The sequence below is a fragment of the Pinus tabuliformis genome, chromosome J (assembly GCF_031772625.1).
Source record: "Pinus tabuliformis cultivar Carrire ecotype Pingquan chromosome J, CPIR1, whole genome shotgun sequence".
NCBI classification, from domain to species: domain Eukaryota; kingdom Viridiplantae; phylum Streptophyta; class Pinopsida; order Pinales; family Pinaceae; genus Pinus; species Pinus tabuliformis.
The window spans coordinates 95526181-95548466 of NC_142295.1; the positions used below are offsets into that span (position 1 = coordinate 95526181).

General features: G+C 39.7%; 1 protein-coding gene across 5 annotated transcripts in view; it reads left to right on the plus strand.

Annotated features, from left to right (window-relative positions):
- The first annotated feature begins 322 nt into the window (after positions 1-322).
- The window catches only part of LOC149225685 (uncharacterized), a 34394-nt gene continuing 12430 nt past the window's right edge, over positions 323-22286 (plus strand). For 2 of the 5 annotated variants that reach the window (XM_089377271.1, XM_089377275.1), the window contains exons 1-2: positions 323-738; positions 841-1110. The gene's annotated coding sequence lies outside the window, so the exon portion shown is untranslated. Of the gene's footprint in view, positions 739-830; positions 1111-22286 lie in introns of all 5 variants that reach the window. The other 3 variants (XM_089377272.1, XM_089377274.1, XM_089377273.1) reach the window with 3 other exon arrangements.

Consider the following 22286-nt stretch of genomic DNA (forward strand, 5'->3'; position numbering starts at 1 on the left):
CTTTCTAAACACTTCGATTTTATTCATTGTAATATTTAAATATATATTTTTATTTTTTATTAATTGTATGAATGATTTTTTTTTATATATATATGTATGATGTTACATTTAGTCTGTTCAAATGACATATTTGTAAAAATCTTATTCAGCATTATAATCTTCATATAATTTTGTAAAAAACTCATCCAATATTATAATCTTTATTTGACCTACACCGAAATTATTCTGTCAAATATTATGGATCACAAAAGCCTCAATTCAAACATTATAATCCTCGTATAATTTTCCTCCATTGCTAATTTAAACACCTTGTTGTCCTCTATTTGCTCGTTTCAACCCAAACCATTTTGCATTTTGCGGAAAGGAAAAACTCGGACCTGGTCCATTTAAGGACATAACCTAGGCGTTTCTTAGCCAGATCGTACGGCTAGATCGCCGTCTGAATCAGAGTAACAAGCGCGTACAAAGTTACACAACCTTCAACAATTAAAAATATTACAATTTCCTGCATCGACGGCCCCGTCGGGGCCGCCATTTTCCTCAGCTACCGTTGGATCGATCGAAAACACGGAAGCTTTAGCCAGAAGAAAACTCGGGTCCAGAGGACTGTGCAGGTAGAGCAGGCCAGAGAATAAGCACGGAGGGAGCTAAGGGACACTTCGCACAGCTAAGTTCAGCGATCTTCAAGAGGGAGCGGTTTCCGTTAAGGACAGTTCGGATTGCGAGAACTATAGTCTGGTGAGTATTGAGAACTCTGCTATTTTGAATTTTACGAGTTAGGGTTTGTATCTCTGTTTGACAGTTGTATTCGGCTTAATTTCGGTTTAAAGTTTATTTCAGGTAGAATTCCGAAGCTGGATATGTTTACTCGCGTTCTGATGGAATGAATTTCAGCTGGTTTTGTTGTGGTGGATTTGCGTATTCCAAGACTTTCCATCGATGTGCAAAAATTATATAATTTGAAGTGAAATGTGACAAATCGGTGGCAGAGGCTGGCAAAACCGCTGTATTTCGCAGTTTACCGGGGTTCGAAGCTGATCGCGTGGTTTTCGAATTGATCTTTATATGTTATTTAATTCGATATTAGCCAGATCATCTCGGAATCTAAAGGTACTTATTTTTTTCGCTTGAATTTTATCATGGAATCTTCCCTGTAGCAAACTTATAAGATTTGAACTTTTGCCGAGTAGGTGAAATTTTTATTGCTATTTCGGCTTGAATTTTGCGATAGCCTCTCCCTTATCAGAAAGTTTTTATATGATTGAACTTTTGCCGAGTAGGAGTAGTTGTGATCTTGAGGTACACCGTGTTCTTTTTTTCGCGTGAATTTTGTCACGGCATCTTCCCTGTCAGTAAGCGCTTTATGAGATTTAAACATTCGCCTATTCCAAATGATTCCAATCCAAGTTTACCTCTTTTTTTTTTTTCGCTTTCAATACATAGAATTAGATTCAAGTACCTTACATGACAGTATTCGAGGTGTATTTTGTCTGTCCCATTGGTGGATTGCAAAGCTGAGCCTCGTGAAACAGTCCCAAGCAAATAGTTCAGGCAGGTTGATGCTGCTAGACCACCGGAAAAATCACTTGAAAGCACCTTATTAAACTGGATGGATCCTGCTTAGAGGCTTTGGAGTGAGGGGCTGAGTTCCCTACCCCATGAGCTGAGGTTTGCTTGATAGCTGAAGGGAAAGTCCCTACAATGAGAGGAGACATGGGAGACCCGGTGGAGGGGAACGTAAGCAGGCTAAGTCTTTCCGTGATTCGCAGCTTGGAGCAAGGTGCTTGCAATTGTAGTAGTGTTCGTAGGCAAAATTGCAGTAAAATCGCAAAAATTACATTAAAGCCGAAGGGTACTTTCAGAGATTACGTATTAGAGATATCCTTTTTTTTTGGTCCTCCTTGTGTTCGTTTCTGCCGTGTTTTTAATGAGTAGTCAACGGCTGTTTGAAAAATGAAAGAAAAGGATCCCGTTTTTTGGTTTCGCAGCCTCATTCATCGAAAAATAAATGAATCCGGTCATATTAATCGAACATAAGTTCTGGTCTTACATAATTCCGTTAAACAAGATTGGATGGGAACATTGTTAATTGTAAAATAGGTGAAATTCGCAAGTGTTATTACTAGCATTTGCACCAGATGTTGCAAAGAAAATGCCGTAAGGCATAAAGTGCGGAAATCCATTATCCATGTAGTGTGTGCATTATTCAACAAGGTGGATCTCTCTAAATTTGTTGCAAACATTTATGTTGTTGCATTGCTAATTTATTTAGAATCTACTACTACCTCCTCTTCTTGGAATATTAAATTTCTTATCACCCCATGATGACAATCCCTCTAATTATTGGCATCACAATTTTTGCACTTTAGTGGCTTTACCTTCAACCTAAAGAAACATGAATTTAAGTCACTCCATTATAAAGAAATTACTAAATTGCTATTTATCAGATTTTGAGTAAAAACAATTAATAACTCATATTTACAACACTTTAAATATTTACAACCTATTAAGTCTTGTATTTATAACTCATATTTATAACCCTTTAAAATGAAACTAACTATCTATATTTTTATTAATAATAAAAAGAATATTCTTTATAAATCTAACACTCACATGCTACTCTTATATATTTATCTTATATTTAATATTGAGTGTAAATCACAATATGACTCATCACAAATTATTTTTTTGAGATTCAGAAGGTCACAAGCAAAGGCAGCAACTCTACCCCAAGATTTCTCTAGGTGTTTCTCCATCCATTTTCATTATATTCAAGCACAATACTGAAAAATTATTTGAAATATCTCTCTACGAGGACTATTACAAACCTTCCAACTCAATGATCTGTCAATTTGACCTACCCATTTCAAAGAGGAGAAACGCCTTACGGCGTAATTAAACAACATTATTACCCCGCCAAAATTACGCTGATATTTTCATCGGTAGCTTTAAGTTAATGAGGTTTGAAGCATGAACGATCAACTTCCAAGGTAAGGCTTCCGACGCGTTTGGGAGAAGCTTTAATGCACGTTACTCTCCTTGTCACAAGCAGATGTTTGCAGAGAAAGCGACTTTTGGAGCTAAGTTCAATCATAGTGGCTATATATAGATATTGAATATCTCTGGGACGAACATATCTGATGGAGAGCAATTTGGAGAAGCGTTTTTGCCATAATAAAGCCGAATAGAAGAGGTTTGATTTGTTCCATCCATGTCCATGGCTTATGTAAACAACAATGATTTCAGCGGTACGTTTATTGTACCCAGCTAGCCCCCCAGAAAGGAAATATCATTGGCAGTTGCACTGTTAATCCTCGGCACCATCGTCATTGCCATTGGCCTCTTCATGTTCTCTCAGCAAATCAGTGGTGACAGAACCCATGGTTTGTCTATGATTTTTATCCGGAAATAAAGCATTTCATTTTTCTTCTATCTCTCAAATCCGTTTTTGGATTTTTTGGCCTCTTATATCGGTGTTGCCTTACTGCTGAAGATTGAGGGTTATATCTGATTTTATTTTTGTGGGATTTCTATTTATTGTTGTTCAGGTATGTTGTTTGCATTGTTGGGAACAATCCTGTTTGTCCCAGGGTTTTATTATTTGAGAATTGCAGGGTACGTGTACAAGGGCTTCTCTTTCTCAAACAATCCAACAGAGCTTCTAATGTCGGGCTGTGTAAGGCCAGGATGCCCTTTTTGGTGTTTTTTTTTTTTTTTTTTGGGGTAAAACAAGGGATACATTGTACCAGAAGACATATAGGGATTCTGCAGAGGATTCTGTTAAGGTTAAAGTCAAATAACTATGAGTAAAATTCATAGGTACTTTTTTTGAAGTACTTATTCTATTTCAAGAAAGATCATTCTATTGTACTAAGCAGTGTGAAATGACCCCGCTTAAGTAAATACTGTGTTAGTTTGAATAAGTTTGATAGAATTTAAAATAGGCCATGAACTACTAAGATTTGGCAGAGCTTTATGAATGTTCAGTTAAGTTAGCAGGCTGTTGTCCAGAGGCACAGTTTCAAAGAGAAAATGCCATCTGAAATGAACACTGTTTATTTACTTGTGGAAAATAACCATTAAATAGTCCAATTGAGAGGCAAATGCCAGTATGCAGCCTGCATTTTTTATTATCAAAAGAAGTTAAAGCTTGTTATGCATACCAAATGACAAATACTAATCATTCACATCGCAATAAGGGTTGGAAATTAATAATTCTGGAGGCACCAAATACAAGAGTTCAATACAACGATAAAGCTTATTGATAAACGCAGGGTAGCATTGTCATGCAGGGCAAACCAATCACCCATTTGCTACATGAGTTTCCAAAGCATCACTGGACTCTGGCATGATTAGCATTCAACTTGCATTTTACGAGATAGTAAAGATACATGGACAGGGTATCTCTAGAACATGACATCATGCCCCTGAGTAACAAATCTAAACGAAATCTGTATAAACAAAACAAATACATTTCCAACTGGCTTATCACATATTTCCTTAAAATTTGTGATAGATAACCTACCATAAACAATCCAAAACTCAAACTGGACTGGCCGATCTCTTATATCTAAACAAGACTGGGGACTTGAGGCTGTTGTGCAAATTACTGCATACACATTCCATGACAACCTATACTACAAACTTTCAAATATAATCTGAGCTCCCATATCCCTCTCAAGGAATTATAAGTTTTTCTCCAGCATAAATGGTGTCATCAGTGTACTTATTTGCAGATTTTATTTGATCAACTGAAACCTGCACTCAACCAAGGAAACAGAACCAGTTACACAAGTCTTATACAATGGATAGAAGGGAACAAGATGGCAACTTTAGTTTCACATGCATTCAAAAAGCTGAACAGCAACTACGCTAAGAAATGCTCTACAATAAGGTGGAACAAAGAATAAAGATACTTGATAAATAGAGTCAAACCACTCACCAAAATACAAGAGTTCAATACAACGATAAAGCTTATTAATAAACGCAGGGTAGCATTGTCATGCAGGGCACACCAATCACCCATTTGCTACACGAGTTTCCAAAGAATCACTGGACTCTAGCATGATTAGCATTCAACTTGCATTTTACGAGATAGTAAAGATACATGGACAGGGTATCTCTAGAACATGACATCATGCCCCTGAGTAACAAATCTAAAAGAAACCTGTATAAACAAAACAAATACATTTCCAACTAGCTTATCACATATTTCCTTAAAATTTGTGATAGATAACCTACCATAAACAATCCAAAACTCAAACTGGACTGGCCGACCTCTTATATCTAATCAAGATTGGGGACTTGAGGCTGTTGTGCAAATTACTGCATACACATTCCATGACAACCTGTACTACAAACTTTCAAATATAATCTGAGCTCCCATATCCCTCTCAAGGAATTATAAGTTTTTCTCCAGCGTAGATGGTGTCATCATTGTACTTATTTGCAGCTTTTATTTGACCAACTGAAACCTGCACTTAACCAAGGAAACAGAACCAGTTACACAAGTCTTATACAATGGATAGAAGGGAACAACATGGCAGCTTAGTTTCACATGCATGAAATGAACACTGTTTATTTACTTGTGGAAAATAACCATTAAATAGTCCAATTGAGAGGCAAATGCCAGTATGCAGCCTGCATTTTTTATTATCAAAAGAAGTCATATTATGCATCTCTTGTTAAACCATGAAATGCATCTGACATTATTAAACAGTAAGTTAGAAAAATGCACCTGCCTATTTTAATTGCATTTATATTTGATAAATATGCTTACCAATGAAAAATTAACAATTTAAGATTGTACAGATTATTGCAGAAAACATTTAACGATAACTAATTTGAACCACAGCTGACACCCGTAGAATCCACTGTTATCAGAACCAGATTTAAAAAATTATGATATTCAATAATACTTCTCGGACACCATTGGGGTTTAGCAAGTTGCATTCACCATTAAATATATACAGGAGCGAACCTGTGAGATGATCAGGATCATGGGCCTGGAGCGAACTGAAACTGACGAAACTCCCGGGCAGATGATGAGGGCTTGAGATCTCTATCTCTGGAAGCTTGTCATTCCAAGAAAGCTCGGTATTTTGCTTGACATGATCTGTAGCCATCTTTTTATCTTCTGGAGGAAATTCTACGTTCGTTGGGTCCATTATGTGGCTAACCATTGAAGCCATCAGAATTGTGCTCCAGTTAGAGATATCCCATTCGGGAGGATTTGATTGGAGCGATAACGGTTTGGAAAGGGTACACGAAGCCGGATCTGTTATGTCTGAAGACTCACAAAGGCTTGGAATAGAGTCAGCGGGATCCAGAAGACCTTTTGTTTCGAAGATATCGTCTACATTGTTTAGATCTTCTGAGAATTGGGTAATATCAATCAGCTCGGAATTCCTGCCAAAAAAAATAAATAATGAGGATGTAAGGTACTCAACTAACAATATATTAATGTGATAATGTGATGGATCAGGAAGACATTTTTATAATTAATTAGAAATATAGAAGCTGTATGGTTTAAGATATCAATTTAATTATAAGTTCTAGTTCATGAAATTTCAGTAGTGCTAGTAACTTTTTTGTTCAAATCGCAACAACTAACCTGGACACCGATTCCAGCCCAGGAATTGCAGCCTGCACATCAGTGCAATACTCCAGAATACTTTGCCAAAAGTCCTGCTCAGCCATATCTTGATTATAATCCAATTTAACTACTTCTGTAATCTTTAGATATTTAACGAGTAGATTTTTCTCTCAAGTTCAAGCTGGTCAGGTTAATGCATAGACCTCTTTGATACAACGCTCAAAATCTACATGAATTATGGAACGGTATAGTTCAGTGGTTTTCTCTGTCTTTGCAGCACGTATAGTGAGAACCATAATTCAAATAGTTTGGAAACCCGATGGTCTTTCCACTCGGATCAATTTCTCCTCTCAGCTGTAGCCATGTCTCCATATATAATATCATGTGAACCAACGAAAGAGCCCAAGAGTCAGGTGAATTGAACAAATCACCAAAACAAATTTTTACAACTTCTGATATCCGTTTATTATCTTTATTAGAATTAAATTAAAATTAAAAAGAAATAAGCTATCATAAGCGAACTGTCTGTATTGTACAGGCTTGGATTCAACAGCAAAGCTTCCCTGCACACGTGCTGTATCTAGATTGCTAGTTCTTACGACATCATTGCTACCCCGGAGAGATGTTAATGGCTGGTTGGCACGCTAAAAACAGATGGTAGGTGAAAAAAAAACCTGAGAAATAGACAACCCGATCGAAGTCTAACATTTTTCACCGATGATCTAATGGCTGGAGTTTATTCCATCGTCTAACCATCGATCTAAGGGCCCATAACGAGACACCGCGGCATGGAGGAGAGTTCCTCTCAGAAGGAACGCCTTACGGCGTAATAAAATTATATCAGTGTCCACACATGATCACATAACCTTTAAAATTGAAATGAAATTAAATGAATATAAACAAATGAAAATAAAAATCAAAAGGACTTAAAAGTATGGTCAGTACAAGTAGAACAATACCGAATTGAAAAGATGAGTCGATCTGAAGGCCACACGGGGACAATGTCCAACTCGTCTAGTGCTGTATCAGTGTATATACCAATATTCATAGCATCTCTTAGGTGTTTGACCCCAAATGGGCTGTGATGGCTTGCAAAAAGAATGCCAAGCGTCAGAATATAGTGATCCTCTTCTAATAAACAAGGCCGAACATCTCTGTTTGGGGTGGTAGAAGAAAGATGTCAGCAGCCCTTTGAATCTCCTTAAAGACAGGAAAATCTCCCTCGGATCTCGTAATAGACGAAAACACCTGAAGATGAAGTGCTCTTTAGACTCAATCTCCTGAAGAGATGACAAACCCTATTTTCTTGAAAGATATGATGGTCCGATTCAACAATGTACTGTCAACTGGCTGAAAGGAAACCTAAAAGTATGAGACCAATGCCAATAACTGTTGGAAATTAGGCAATCACTAAGGGGTTAATCAGTGATTGTGTCTTTTTGCAATGACCAATTTCAAATTATTTTAACAACCTTTTAAATTTATTTTTAACAATTATTTGAAATTGGTCATTGCAAAATGACACAATTACTAATTCACCCCCTCTCTGTAATTGCCAAATTTTTAACAATTGGTATCAGAGCACATTTGTTATCTGTAGTAAATATTTATAATCCTGTAGGTAGAAGTCGACAAAAATTGATGTAAAAGAGGGAGTGGGTGCTTGCCTTTTCATCACAACCAAAATTCATGGTTTTCTCCCTTATGGGTTTCCACTTATATTTAGTGTCTACATGTGTTGCTTGTGTGTTTGCTTTTGAATTCATGGTTAATTTCTAAACACCTGTATAACACTGCTAATTGTTAAACAGAAAGTTATAAGGCTGTTAAAATAATTTGAAATTGGTATGCAAAATGACACAATTACTAATTCACCCCCCTCTCAGTAATTGCCTAATTTTTAACAATTGGTATCACAGCACGTTTGTTATCTGTAGTGACATTTCTAATCCTGAATATGTATTAACTGTGTGGTTGCTATTCACCTTGTGTTCTGGCCTTCTAACAAGTTCAGCATCTGGAGCCCGTATATAGCATTTGTGTTGGCTGTAGACCATTTCATCATATTGCAAATCTCCGATGCAAATTCCATATGAGAATTTTCCATCTTGTGACAGAGGTAGTGACTATTCATCTAGTTTATTCTCCAGAGTATGATTTGGGGTATTGCATTCTTTGTATGATCTATGGCATTAACAAAATTTTTGTTCTACTTTAAAGCAAATGTGCTTGCTACACTATTCATTCTGAAACTGTTATTCTCACTCAAATGTGCACTCCATAAAGAAAATATTCTCTCGAATATCTGATTCAAACAAAAGTACTCAATGTCAATAATTTGTCCGCAATATGGTCCTCAATGATTTCTGATGTGATCTAGTTTATTATTGTACTCTGTCAATATGCCTGCGAGACTGTCATCCTTTGAAGGTTGGTTATATGCCAAGTGAGCAATATCTGCTCTATCATCTTGGGAGGCAAATGTTCTGAGCCCAAACACATGCACTGTTCCTTTGTCACTTGAAAGTGCAAGCCTGGGAGAAAATGCTGAACTGTATATTTGTGCTCTATTATCTCTCTGTCTCAACTCTGCCTTGTGAGCTTTCAGAATTCCATATACAGCAACTGATATAGGGTCAGGAGGCTATCGATTCAGGTGCATTTTTCAGAGACATATACCATGCAGTTCAGTTACACCATGTAGGTATCCAAACCTATGCAACAAAGCTTGATGCCCGAAATGCTGCAAACTAGCTACGACTAGACCTTTGACCTTCAGTTGTCATCAATGCCCACTTTGCCATCGATCTCCCCCTTTGGCATTGATGGCAACACTGATTTGGTCCTCCCCCTATGGTCTTGAGAATATTTCTCTTTATTTCTCCTTACAATAACTTGGCCAAATAATAAAATCATCAATAATCTGCAAGCATTGCTCTGCATGGAAGGCCAGCTTGAGGCCAAGGGGCTGGGGAGGAGATGTCCAGTTGGTCTGGATGTACTGCTGATAAACGTTCTTGAAGATCACCCTATTAATTACCTCCAGAAGAAGATGTTGGTTTGTAGTATACTTTTTACAACATGACCTTTAGCAGTTACTTGAATTTCTGATTCATCCAGGAACCTATGGAAAATAAACTCATGCAAATACAATTACTACCTTCAAAGGTAGATTAACTTTACATCTATTTGAAAAGAGAAGAGATCTAAGCACAGACCAGAAAGGCTGTGCAACACAAGAAAGAATCACCAAGAATGGAATCATGGATGCCTTCCAATGGAGAGGGTAGAGAAACAAGGAACCAAAATGCAGAGACATGTCCTTCCATAATGACCTAAATACAGTCCTAGAAAATATGCTTTAAGTTTTTAACTCTACTTTTCTTGCACATTGAGCAAAAAAAACCATCTGTAATTCCTGTTTTGGCTAATCTGGCTAAGCCATAATGAATAATGAACTATCCAGTTACTCTTATTTTAAAGGCAGAAGCAGTCAGGCTCACTAAAAACAAACGTGTCACAAAGTGGGCTTTGAAACTGGGTGGGTAGGGCAATCACTTAAGCTTACACACGATTGCCAAACTTCTGAGTTTATTTTTTCCAAAGAAAAAACTGTAATTTTATTAGTGCAAACAAAATTACATCTGCATGTGCTTTTAGAGCACGCATGAGATCAAAAACTGCCTCCTGAACCATAATCTCTCTCAAGACAAATCGAGAGACATGTTTAAATAAAAAAAAAACAAAAATGCATCCGTCTTAGAGTATCCTTATGTCTTTTTTGTTTAAAACATAAACAGCCAGCCATTAAGTCTGTACATAGACATCATAGAAAAAAAGAACTGTACATAAACAGTGCTTATGAGACCTGCATATACCAAAAGAACCAGAACAGAATCATGTGGACGCTGTCCCTGGATCATCCTCCTGTAGACCTTCAATAAAAGGCCTATGGAAGAAGTCTGTGATAGTACTGTCTAGCTGCTCCCTGATTTTCCAGACCCCCAAAACCTGAGAAGTACCTGCCTTAGAGAGAGTCTACTTCACTGTTCTGCTCCCTGTAAATATGTCGACAAGAAATCGGATTAAAACATTGTTTGAGCAAAAGAACCTCCTCAAGGATGGGAATCTGTGTGTGAATGTGACATCGCTGCAAACCATTAAACCAATTTACAATGATCATCGAATCACCAAATATCTGCTGTTGAAAAAGTAGCAAGAAATGGATTCCTTGATTTGTGCTTTAATTCAAGGAGTCAAATTCGAGTTCCTTCTTGTGCATGCTCGAGTTCCTAAAGTTTAGGAGATTCCCTAAAAATTAGGACGAGCTATGATGCAGTTAACTAATGTGCTCAAGTGGAAGGACAAGTTAGTTGTCTTCTAGTGTGAGTTGATTGAGGAAAATGACGAGTGGTTGAGTTTCAAGTCTTAGATTTGAGACAAGACGAGTTGCATGTGAGTTTTCACTTAGTTAACTCAGTCAATCGTGTTGAAAAGTGTGCAACAAGAAATGCTTGTTGAGAATGCAACAAGATGATGGAGCTTAGTGGAAAGGAGTCGCCTTCACTAAGTGGGCCCGTAGGCAAATTATGGCGCAAAGTCTATTTTTGGATCACAGCAGGAGTGATCAGAGTCTATTTTTAGACTGCTAGTCAAAAATAGAAAAGTCAAATATTATTGTCTCATAATAATATTTGGACTATAAACTTTATCTTATCCTCTTGGAGCACTTCAGTTTGAGTTACAGATGTGGCACATGCAGCTGTCAGAAGGAAATACGCTTTCTTTGTGGGTCAGTTGAGTTGTTGTATGCATGACTTCAGTTTGAACTCAGGCAGTTGAGTTTGGTGGAGTTGATTGTGGAGTTAATGGAGTTGTGTTCAGTTTGACTTAGTTGAACTAGTTGTATTTAGTCTAACTGATCAATAGACTAAGTGATGAGTTGTGTGAATTAGTTATTAATTAATTCACTAATTATTAACTCATAATGCAACTGAAGAATACATCAGTTAACTCAGTGCATGTACAGTTCAGTGGAGACAGGTGTTAGAGGTTGAGATTGCTATCAGTTGTGCGTGAGATTTTGCACATGCATGGATTGAGTAATGCCAATGAGGATTGCGCAGTGTGGGCCAATACCAAGTGAAATACCACTTGTGCTCACGTGATTTCCAGTGTGGGTGACTTTCACAAGGTAAAAATGAGTTTGGATCAGCCATTCTCATTCATTCTCTTACAGGATTGTGCAGTGGAGGCAGGCAAAGCAGTGGGGAGATTTGGAGATCAGATTTGAGCCGTATTGTGTGTAACAGGTGGAGATAGTGCTGGATACTTGTGAGGAGTATTGTACTATGTAATGTTATATGTTCTCAATCATTAATATACAGATAGTGTGGGGTTTTCAGCTGTAAGCTTTCCCCAGGTTACATACTGTGTTAATGTGTGCATGCGATTGATGTTTCATTGTTTTTGATGCTGCTAAATTGATGATCAACGTAGAAGAGGTTATGTATTATGCATATATTCCGCAATAGTGTATAATCGGGATAATCTTTGTGAATAAGTGTCATATTATTCAAAATTTCTACATGGTATTAGAGTGAGCTGATTTGTAGAAGAAGTTCTACATGATATTAGTGCTGTATTGATCATCAGACCTATTATTCAGAAAGTGTTTACATTTTATTTCTTCAGGCAGAGTCTGTGATTGGGCCAAGTAGCCTCTGGATTCATCCTTCTTTTGGAAGGTGAGATATCCGGTGAATGCCCATACAGTCGATCTCTGTACGAGAAATACTTTGTTCTCACGAATTCTAGATCAGAGGCGGTTGAGTTGTTGAGCTGGTGGAATTCGAATTTGCAGCAGTGTTTTCTTGGTGTCAATGTTGCAATGTCTTTCAACGGATTGCGATTGGAGTATGTCCTTGAGGGCAGCTCGAACTATATTGCATGGAAGGACAGGATGGAGGCAATATTGGATGATAACGGGCTGAAGGAGTTCATAGAGACGGATGCCCCAAAACCTACTGATACTGCTCAAGTCGAGGATTGGCAAAAGAAGACAGCAAAGTGTCGAAGGATTCTGTTGGAGGGCGTGAGGGATCACATTGTGTCCAGCCTCCATGGAAAGGCTTCTCCATATTTGATGTGGAAAACGTTGACAAAATTATTCCAAAGCAAGAGCGACCAGAGGAAGTTGGCGCTCAAGGATAAACTCAGAAACATTAGGTGTGAGAATGGAGACAGTATGCCCCAGTATCTCACGAAGTTCACCCAATGCCGGGATGAGCTGGGAAGTGTGGGGGTAACTGTTGAGGATGAGGATATGGTGAGTCTAGCACTCCTTGGCCTTCCTAAGAGTTGGCATAGCTACCAGGACTTGGTGAATGGAAGGGAGAAATTGCCAGGATGGGAGAGACTTTGGTCGGATCTTGTGCAAGAGGAGATTAGACGGCGCACCAGAGACAGTTCTTCATCTATGCATGATGAGGAGAACTGTGCCTTAGCGAGTAAGGCGAAGAAGGGGAAGGGGAAGGTTTCTCTTTCCGAATCCAGTTCTTCCAATGATGGGAAGAAGGTTGACAAGTCGAAGGTGCGATGCTTTCGTTGTCATGAGTTGGGCCATTATGCTACTAATTGCCCAAAGAAGAAATCCAAGAAGGGATTCGGGAAGGATCTGAAGGTGAGGCAACCTCACTTGCTTCACAGTTTGAGTTGGACTTCACACTCTTTGCATGCATGGTTTCATCCATGGTGGGAAGTGGTTGGTTTCTTGACAGTGGAGCTTCTTTCCACATGACCGGTGACAAAAGTTTGTTTAGTACTTTGGAGGAGAAAGATCTCCAGATACTCATAGGGATGGGTAATGATGAGAACTATAGTGTCTCAGGTGTAGGCACGGTTATTTTTCAGAGGGAGCATGGAGCTCGCCTTACCTTGACCGATGTCAAGTATGTACCAGGACGTAAGAGAAACTTGGTGTCGATCGCGATGCTGGAAGATAGAGGCTATGATGTAGTCTTCAGTAAGGGAAAGGTTTTCCTTAGACACATCATCACTAGACAGGTGAAGCAGATTGGTTCACGGGTCAAGAACCTGTATGCTCTTGAGGTTCAAGATGCATGCAAAGCCTTGAGCAGCAAGGCAACTAATGGAGACTTGGTGGTTGAGAGGGAGCGTATATTAACTCTCAACATGCAGAGCCAAAAGAAGTCTCAGACGAATGTGGAGGAGCCACGATTGGTGCAGCAGTTTCAAGAGGTTGTGGAGCAGCCACAACAAGGGAAGCTGAGAGGAGATCGAGTAGAGACATCTACTCATGCAGAGACCTCCAGTAGGGGGAAACTTCGAGCCAGGTGGGCTGAGGGATAGCATGCAGCCATACCTCCAGGTAGGAGGTGGGGTGATGTGGATTGATCGTCCCAAGGAGGAGGGGCAGGATCCTTGAGGTACCCAACCTCTTGGATGAGACTTTGCTATGGGAGCCCTGATGTGGAGTAGCAGGAACTGACTGATTGGGTAGAGACAGATGCGGATGGAGCGGTAGAGAGAGCGACAGTGTAGGGAATCCCAGGACAGTGCATAGCATGCAGGCTGCAGCAATGCGAGAGGCACAAGTGTTTTGCACAGTGCTAGGTGGCACAGAGAGGTGTGCAATGGTGCGAGATGCATGGAGATGTTGCAGTAGTGCAGATGTCAGAGAGGGAGCACTTGTCAGCAACAGGTAGAGCTTCAGCATCAGAGTATGTTCCTAGCCCAACAGAGTGGTCAGTTGGGAGTGTTTTTGTTCCAAGTGTGGTTGGAGCAAAGTGGATCGGGCAGATGTGTTGCATGCAGAACATTCCAGAGTTTCAGGATCGGGTTTGAGAGGAAGCCTTTCTTGTTGAGAGGGAGTGTTGAAAAGTGTGCAACAAGAAATTCTTGTTGAGAATGCAACAAGATGATGGAGCTTAGTGGAAAGGAGTCGCCTTCACTAAGTGGGCCCGCAGGCAAATTATGGCGTAAAGTCTATTTTTGGATCACAGCAGGAGTGATCAGAGTCTATTTTTAGACTGCTAGTCAAAAATAGAAAAGTCAAATATTATTGTCTCATAATAATATTTGGACTATAAACTTTATCTTATCCTCTTGGAGCACTTCAGTTTGAGCTACAGATGTGGCACATGCAGCTGTCAGAAGGAAATACGCTTTCTTTGTGGGTCAGTGAGTTGTTGCATGCATGACTTCAGTTAGAACTCAAGCAGTTGAGTTTGGTGGAGTTGATTGTGGAGTTAATGGAGTTGTGTTAAGTTTGACTTAGTTGAATAAGTTGTATTTAGTCTAATTGATCAATAGACTAAGTGATGAGTTGTGTGAATTAGTTATTAATTAATTCACTAATTATTAACTCATAATGCAACTGAAGAATACATCAGTTAACTCAGTGCATGTACAGTTCAGTGGAGACAGGTGTTAGAGGTTGAGATTGCTATCAATTGTGCATGAGATTTTGCACATGCATGGATTGAGTAATGCCAATGAGGATTGCGCAGTGTGGGCCAATACCAAGTGAAATATAGCTTGTGCTCACGTGATTTCCAGTGTGGGTGACTTTCACAAGGTAAAAACGAGTTTGGATCAGCCATTCCCATTCATTCTCTTACAGGATTGTGCAATGGAGGCAGGCAAAGCAGCGGGGGAGATTTGGAGATCAGATCTGAGCCGTATTGTGTGTAACAAGTGTAGATAGTGCTGGATACTTGTAAGGAGTATTGTACTATGTAATGTTACATGTTCTCAATCATTAATATACAGATAGTGTGGGGTTTTCAGCTGTAAGCTTTCCCCGGGTTACATACTGTGTTAATGTGTGCATGCGATTGATGTTTCATTGTTTTTGATGCTACTAAATTGATGATCAACGTAGAGGAGGTTATGTATTATGCATGTATTCCGCAATAGTGTATAATCGGGATAATCTCTGTGAATAAGTGTCATATTATTCAAAATTTCTCCAAATCGCAAACGCAACTTTCCTTAATTAGAAATTCGCTAAACTTCGCCATACGAATTGCATTAAAAGGAGAAACGAAGGCACAATTTGCATCATAATTTGTGTGAGCTTGTGAGAGAAAGGTACCAAGAGACCTTGTGCGAATTGTTGGAGAGAAAGGCGATTTCCCAAGGAAGTGCGCACATAAATAGGAGGTTCCCTATTTAATAGGAGGTGAATTTGTGCAAGGAATTCGGGCTTCTAGTTCGCACAGACTTAGGAGGAGAGGATCAACATTCTTGCAGATTGTTTCAAGCCTGCTCTAAGGCTAAGAGATCATTGTATTCTCTATTGAAGCAAGTGTATTTGTAAGAGATCTATTGCTCAAATTTCTTCAATAAAATTCTCAAGCAAGCGAGGGTTTTCCCAGCTGGGTTCCCTAGAAAAAGTTGTGTTGTTCTAGAGAATTCTATGTTTATATGAAAAGAAAGTGTTTTTTAGATTGTTCATATTAGGAGATCAAAACTTCGTGGAATTTCTATATGGTATCAAAGCAGTGAACAAGAATCGACCAGCGTGCAACTTTCAGATTTTTAAGATGACACATGTAGGAATAGGATTGAGAAAGCAAGATAGACTTGACGGTGCTTCAAATTTTGGTGTTTGGAAAGTCCAGATAATGTTCTTGTTGGACGAGTTTGGGCTGAAGGATTATGCAGAGAAAGGTGTTGCAGAACCTTCAGATCTAGACAAGTTAAGGCTTTTCCAAAGGCAGATGGCCAAGACCAAGAGGATGATCCTAGATGGACTCCGGGATCATGTAGTCCCTCATGTTGCAGGTAAAGATATAACTAAGGAGATGTGGGATGCCTTAGTCAAGCTCTATCAAGACCCTTCCGAGAATCGGAAGATGATTCTCAAGGAGAAGCTGAGAACAATCAAGATGCAGAAGGGTGAGAATGTAACTTCCTATCTCACTAGAATTCAAGGAGCCGTGATGAGCTAGTAGCTGTGGGAGAGAAGTTGGTGGATGGAGAGCTAGTACGAGTTGCTATAAACAGGTTTACCAAGGAGTGGGCTACTTTTGTTCAAGGGATTACTGGACGAGATAAGTTGCCAGATTGGGAATGCTTGTGGAGTGACTTCATTCAGGAGGAGCTAAGGCTCAGTCTAGTTAGGGCTTCTAGCAGCAGTGGCAAGGGTGAGAAGGGTGAGAAGGAAGAGGATGTTGAAGAATGTAACTAGTGTCGGTCTTCATAATTATATTTGAGTTATGATGTAATGTATTTGTCAAAAGAAAGAAAAAGAAATTTTATTATAAAATAAATTGACTTATTAAAGCATGGGTTTCATGCTTGGGTCAATTGTTTATAGGTCAAAGCCTCCATTGTAGGCTTCTAGGGTTTATGTCAAGTGTCCTTGTCCATGTCATAATGTAATAGACCCTTCTTGGGCATTGTCAATCAAGAAACAAATTTATTTTGATGTAAATTAGGTCTTCTAGGCCTCCTCCACCAAGTCGGCCTCTAACTGGATAAGTCGGCCTAATTAAAGGGCATAATCTCCTATATAAAGGCAACAACTCAACCTCATTTGGAGCACTCACTCACCAAGTTTGATCTGCAGTTGTTGGGGGTAGTTAAAGGTGCTAAATTCAAGGAAGAAGGTGGAAAAGGCTAGCGAAGGAGAAGGAGGTCATTATCAAGCACAAGAAGTCGAAATTCCCTCTCTTTCTTACACATGTGAAGCTGCTGGAAGCGCTGAAGATGCAATAATATAGCTGGGTTGAAATTCTGGATTTGTTGGGGACCAAAATTTTGGGTTGTTGTTGGGTTGAAACTACTGGTCAAGAAGAGACTACTGAAATTTGTATTGGAAGGCTGACTTGGTGGAGGAAGGTTTTTTAGTCTAGGGTTTTGGTCTATCTCAAGTTGAATTTGCTAGTGGAAGAGTTTGACTGGGTTTTCCCCTATAGAGGGGTTTTAGCGTTGGCAGAATGCCTACATTTGGTGTCTTGATCTTCATGTTTTTCTTTTGATAATTGCTTGATGAAACAAAGATAAAAGAAGAACATAAGAAATGTTAATAAGAAAACTAAGATATCGGAAGTAATTATCAACATAAGAAAATATTTTTGCCTTTTCGATTTTTTAATAAAGGAGAATCTTCCTCTTGCAGGCAAAGCCAAAGGCAACAAATGCAAAAGGAAGGGCGAGAACAGTCAGAAGAGTGACAAGAAGCTGAAGGATCTAAGTAAGATCAAGTGCTTCCATTGCCATGAGTTTGGGCACTTTACTTCTAAGTGTCCTAATTAGAGGAAGAAGGGGTCGAATAAGGAGCATGTAGCTGCATCAACTGAGGTAGATGGGTTTGCCTCTCAGTTTGAGAAGGATTTCTCATTGATAGCTTGCATGGCAAGCTTAGTAGGGAGCAACGCGTGGTATATTGATTCAGGTGCCTCTTTCCACATGTCTGGGAATAAAGAGTTCTTGAGCCAGCTAGAGGAGAAGGATTTGTAGGTGCATATTGAGCTTGGAGATAATGGCAAGTATGCGACCAAGGGGGTTGGTACTGTCAGCTTTGAGAGGGATTCTAGGAGCACTCTCCATCTCAAAGATGTTCTCTATGTTCCAGGGTTGAAGAAGAATTTGGTTTTAGTAGCTATCCTTGAGGATAAAGGATATGATGTCGTCTTCAACAAAGGTTAGGATTACCTTAAGCATCTAGCTTCCGGGACAGTGAAACAAATAGGTGTGAGGATGAAGAACCTTTATAGGTTGCAGGTAGAGACTTGTGCAACCTTGAGCAGCAAGGCAGGATGTGCAAATGTTGGTGAACTTTGGCATAGGCACATGGGACACTTGCATCATGGCCATAGGATTATCAACAAACAACTTCGACAAGAGTGGAGTGTGAAAGTGGTGCACGCTTGGAAAATATGCTAAGTCTTCCTTCCATGGTCAGGACAACAGAGGAAAAGGGATTTTGGAGTTGGTGCATTCAGATGTGTGCGGGCCCTTTTCTTCTCCATCATCGATGAGGTGCAGGTATTATGTTACTTTCATTGATGATCTTTCTTGGAAAACCTAGATTTATTTTATGAAAAAGAAAGATGAGGTCTTAGACAAGTTCATGGAGTTTAAGGCCTTGGTGGAAAAGCAGACCAAGAAGAAGATCAAGGCAGTGAGGAGTGACAATGGTGGAGAATATGTCTCCAATGTGTTCAAGTAGTGGTGCAAAGGAAGGTATTAGGAGAGAGTTGATAGCACCTCATAACCCGTAGCAGAATGGGGTCGCTGAGAGGAAGAACCACAGTATTGTTGGAGTGACCAAGGCTATGTTGCATGATCAGGGAATACCTATGTTCTTGTGGGCAGAAGCGTGCAACACTGCAATATTCTTGCAGAACAAGAGTCTACACAGGGTGTTTGGACAAGTTACACTAGTGGAGGCTTTCATAGGAGAGAAGTTTGATGTTTCACACTTTCGGATCTTTGGCACAAAGGTCTACTGTCATGTGTCCAAGGATAGTAGGAAGAAGCTGGAGCCCATAGAAGAAAAGGGTATTTTTGTGGATATAGTGAGATAGCTCAGGCATACAGGGTGTATCTTCCAGGACTCAGGAAGACAATTCTCAGTTGAGATGTGAGATTCGAGGAGGATTAGGCTTTGAGAGTTTCCTTAGAGCATGAACATATTGTAGTACCTGAGGAGGAGCTACTTGGTCCCAAGCAGGAGTCACAACTAGTACCTTTAGTCAACCACAGACCCGACCACAACCAATTGGCAACTTGGCAAGAAGTCAACACAATAGGATTTGCAACAGGATGAGGAGGAGAGTTCAGGCCGAGAGTAGACAGATTAGCCAGAGCCACCCACCAGGGAGGAAGAAGGCCAAGTAGGCCGAGAGTTTGATTCAGGAGGCTCAGGAACAGGTCGAGGCTCCTAGCACCATGTTTAGGCAGAGTAAACTACCACAAAGTTACACAGGTTATATGGCACTGATGACAGAGTTGGTGGATACTGAGCCTTCTTCTTACAAGGAGGCAGCTTCTCAGCAAGTTTGGTAGGATGCCATGGTGGAGTATTCTTTTATCATGAAGAATGATGTCTAGGAGATTGTGTCATGACTTGACGGTAAATCAATAGTTGTCGATGATAGAGTTGGTGGATACTGAGCTTTCTTCTTACAAAGAGGCATCTTCTCAGCAGGTTTGGCAAGATGCCATGGTGGACTATTCCTTTATCATGAAGAATGATGTCTGGAAGATTGTGCGATGACTTGATGGTAAATTAGTAGTTGGTTCGAGATGAGTGTACAAGGTGACGCATGGCGCAGATCGGAGTGTGGAGAAGTATAAGACCAGGTTTGTGGCCAAGGGCATCTTGTAGATTGAGGGCATAGACTATGATGATACTTTTGCCCCAATAGCATGATATTCATCCATTAGGACTATTCTGGCACTTGTAGCACAAATGGGGTGGAAGATCCGTCAGATGGACGTGAAGACAACATTCTTCAATGGAGTGGTTGAGGAGGAGATTTATATGTAGGAGCCATAGGGATTCGAGCAGTTCAACAGAGACACACGTGTGCAGGTTGAAGAGAGCTCTTTATGGGTTGAAGTAGGCTTGGAGAGCATGGTACACTCGGATTGACAACTACCTTCAAGGATTGCGATTCACTAAGAGTGAAGCAAATGATAACCTATATTACATCATAGTTAGAGGGCTTCCGCTCATTCTAGTTCTCTACGTTGACAACCTTATATTGATTGGAGATGAGAGCTTGATCCAGGATTGTAAGGAGGACCTTGTAAGGGAGTTTGAGATGAAGGATATGGGGCTTATGCATTATTCCTTGGCTTGGAGGTTTGGTAGGGTGATGGTGAGATCTTCGTGGGACAGGGCAAGTACACTATAGAGTTTCTGTGGAGATTTCATATGCAGGATTGCAGGCCCATGGCCATACCTCTAGCCACAAATTGGAGGAATGGATGCCAGTAGATTGGAGCAAGTTGAGCCTACATTATACATGCAACTCAATGGGTTTTTGATGTACTTGGTCAACACACAACTTGATATTTGTTTTGCAGTCAACCAACTGATTCAGTTCATGGTGGAATCGACCAGAGTGCATTGGGTTGCTGCGAAGTGTGTGTTGAGATATCTTAGAGGCACAACAGACAATGGATTATGGTATAGGCAGGTTGATGGAGTGAGGCTTGAGGGCTTCACAGATGCAGATTGGGTAGGGTGCTCCACAAATAGGAAGAGTACTTCAGTTGGCGTCTTCAACATTGGGTCAACAACTGTTTCCTAGTATAGCAAGAAGCAGAGATCAGTGGCACTCAGTTTAGCAGAGGTTGAGTACATGACTGCTAGTTTGGCAATATGTGAGGCTATTTGGATGAGGAAGTTGCTTGTGGGACTTTTCAGGGAAAAGATGGAGTGTACCGTGATTCACTGTGATAATCAAAGTTGCATCAAACTTTCTGAGAACCCACTGTTTCATGATTGCTCAAAGCATATCGAGATATGGTATCACCATCTTAGAGATTGTGTACAAAAAGGGATAGTGAAGCTACTATATATTCTGACAGAGGAGCAGACAACAAACATCTCGACCAAGGGATTGGCAAGTAGTTTTGTTCATCACAAGGATAAGTTGGGAGTTGTACAAAATCCCTTCCTTGCTAAGAGGGAGTGTTGAAAAAGTAGTGAGAAATGGATTCCTTGATTCGTGCCTTCATTCAAGGAGTCAAATTCGAGTTCCTTCTTGTGCATGCTCGAGTTCCTAAAGTTTAGGAGATTCCCTAAAAATTAGGACGAGCTATGATGTAGTTAACTAATGTGCTTAAGTGGAAGGACGAGTTACTTGTCTTCTAGTGCGAGTTGATTGAGGAAAAGGATGAGTGGTTGAGTTCCAAGTCTTAGATTTGAGACAAGATGAGTTGCATGTGAGTTTTCACTTAGTTAACTCAGTTAATCACAAAAGCAACTTTCCTTAATTAGAAATTTTCTAAACTTAGCCATGCAAATTGCATTAAAAGGAGGAACGAGGGCACACTTTGCATCATAATTTGTGTGTTGATTTTTAATGTACCTTGGACAAGTGGTTTCCCATGGGTTAGTCTCTACCTCGGGAAAAGTGTCCAAAATAATTATTTTCCTAAGTGTGACTTTATAAATTGAAAGTGACTTTATAAGTGGTAAAGTCAATGTTAAATTATAAAATGAAAGTGACTTTAGACATAAAGTACAGTGTGTGTACTTTATTTAATGGGTGAATTAAAAAATAGAAAGTGAGAATTAAATGCACATTTATTCTCATCCCTTGATCTAAATGAATCTGAGCCATCAGATCTTAGGGTTGCCCAAAAGTCATTTAGGAAAACAAAGGGGGGAAAAGAAAAGAGAGACTGCATTTATTCTTCATGAGCAGATTGGAGAAAGGAGACTAAGAGTTGGAGAAAAGTTCTGAAGGAGAAATTTGTTGCAGCAAGCTGAAGGAGTGATTTTTGGGGAAAGTTGGGCATGGAAATCAAGGCATAGAAGACAGCAGACGGTACAGTACGAACAACATTGAATGTTGTGAGCTGCACGCCGTCTGAGAGAAGTTTTTGAAAAAAATCCATACAGGCCATACAACAGTACGGAAATCCGTACAGTATGTATAGTCGTATCCGTACAATACATATTTTTAGCTTCAAGTGGGCA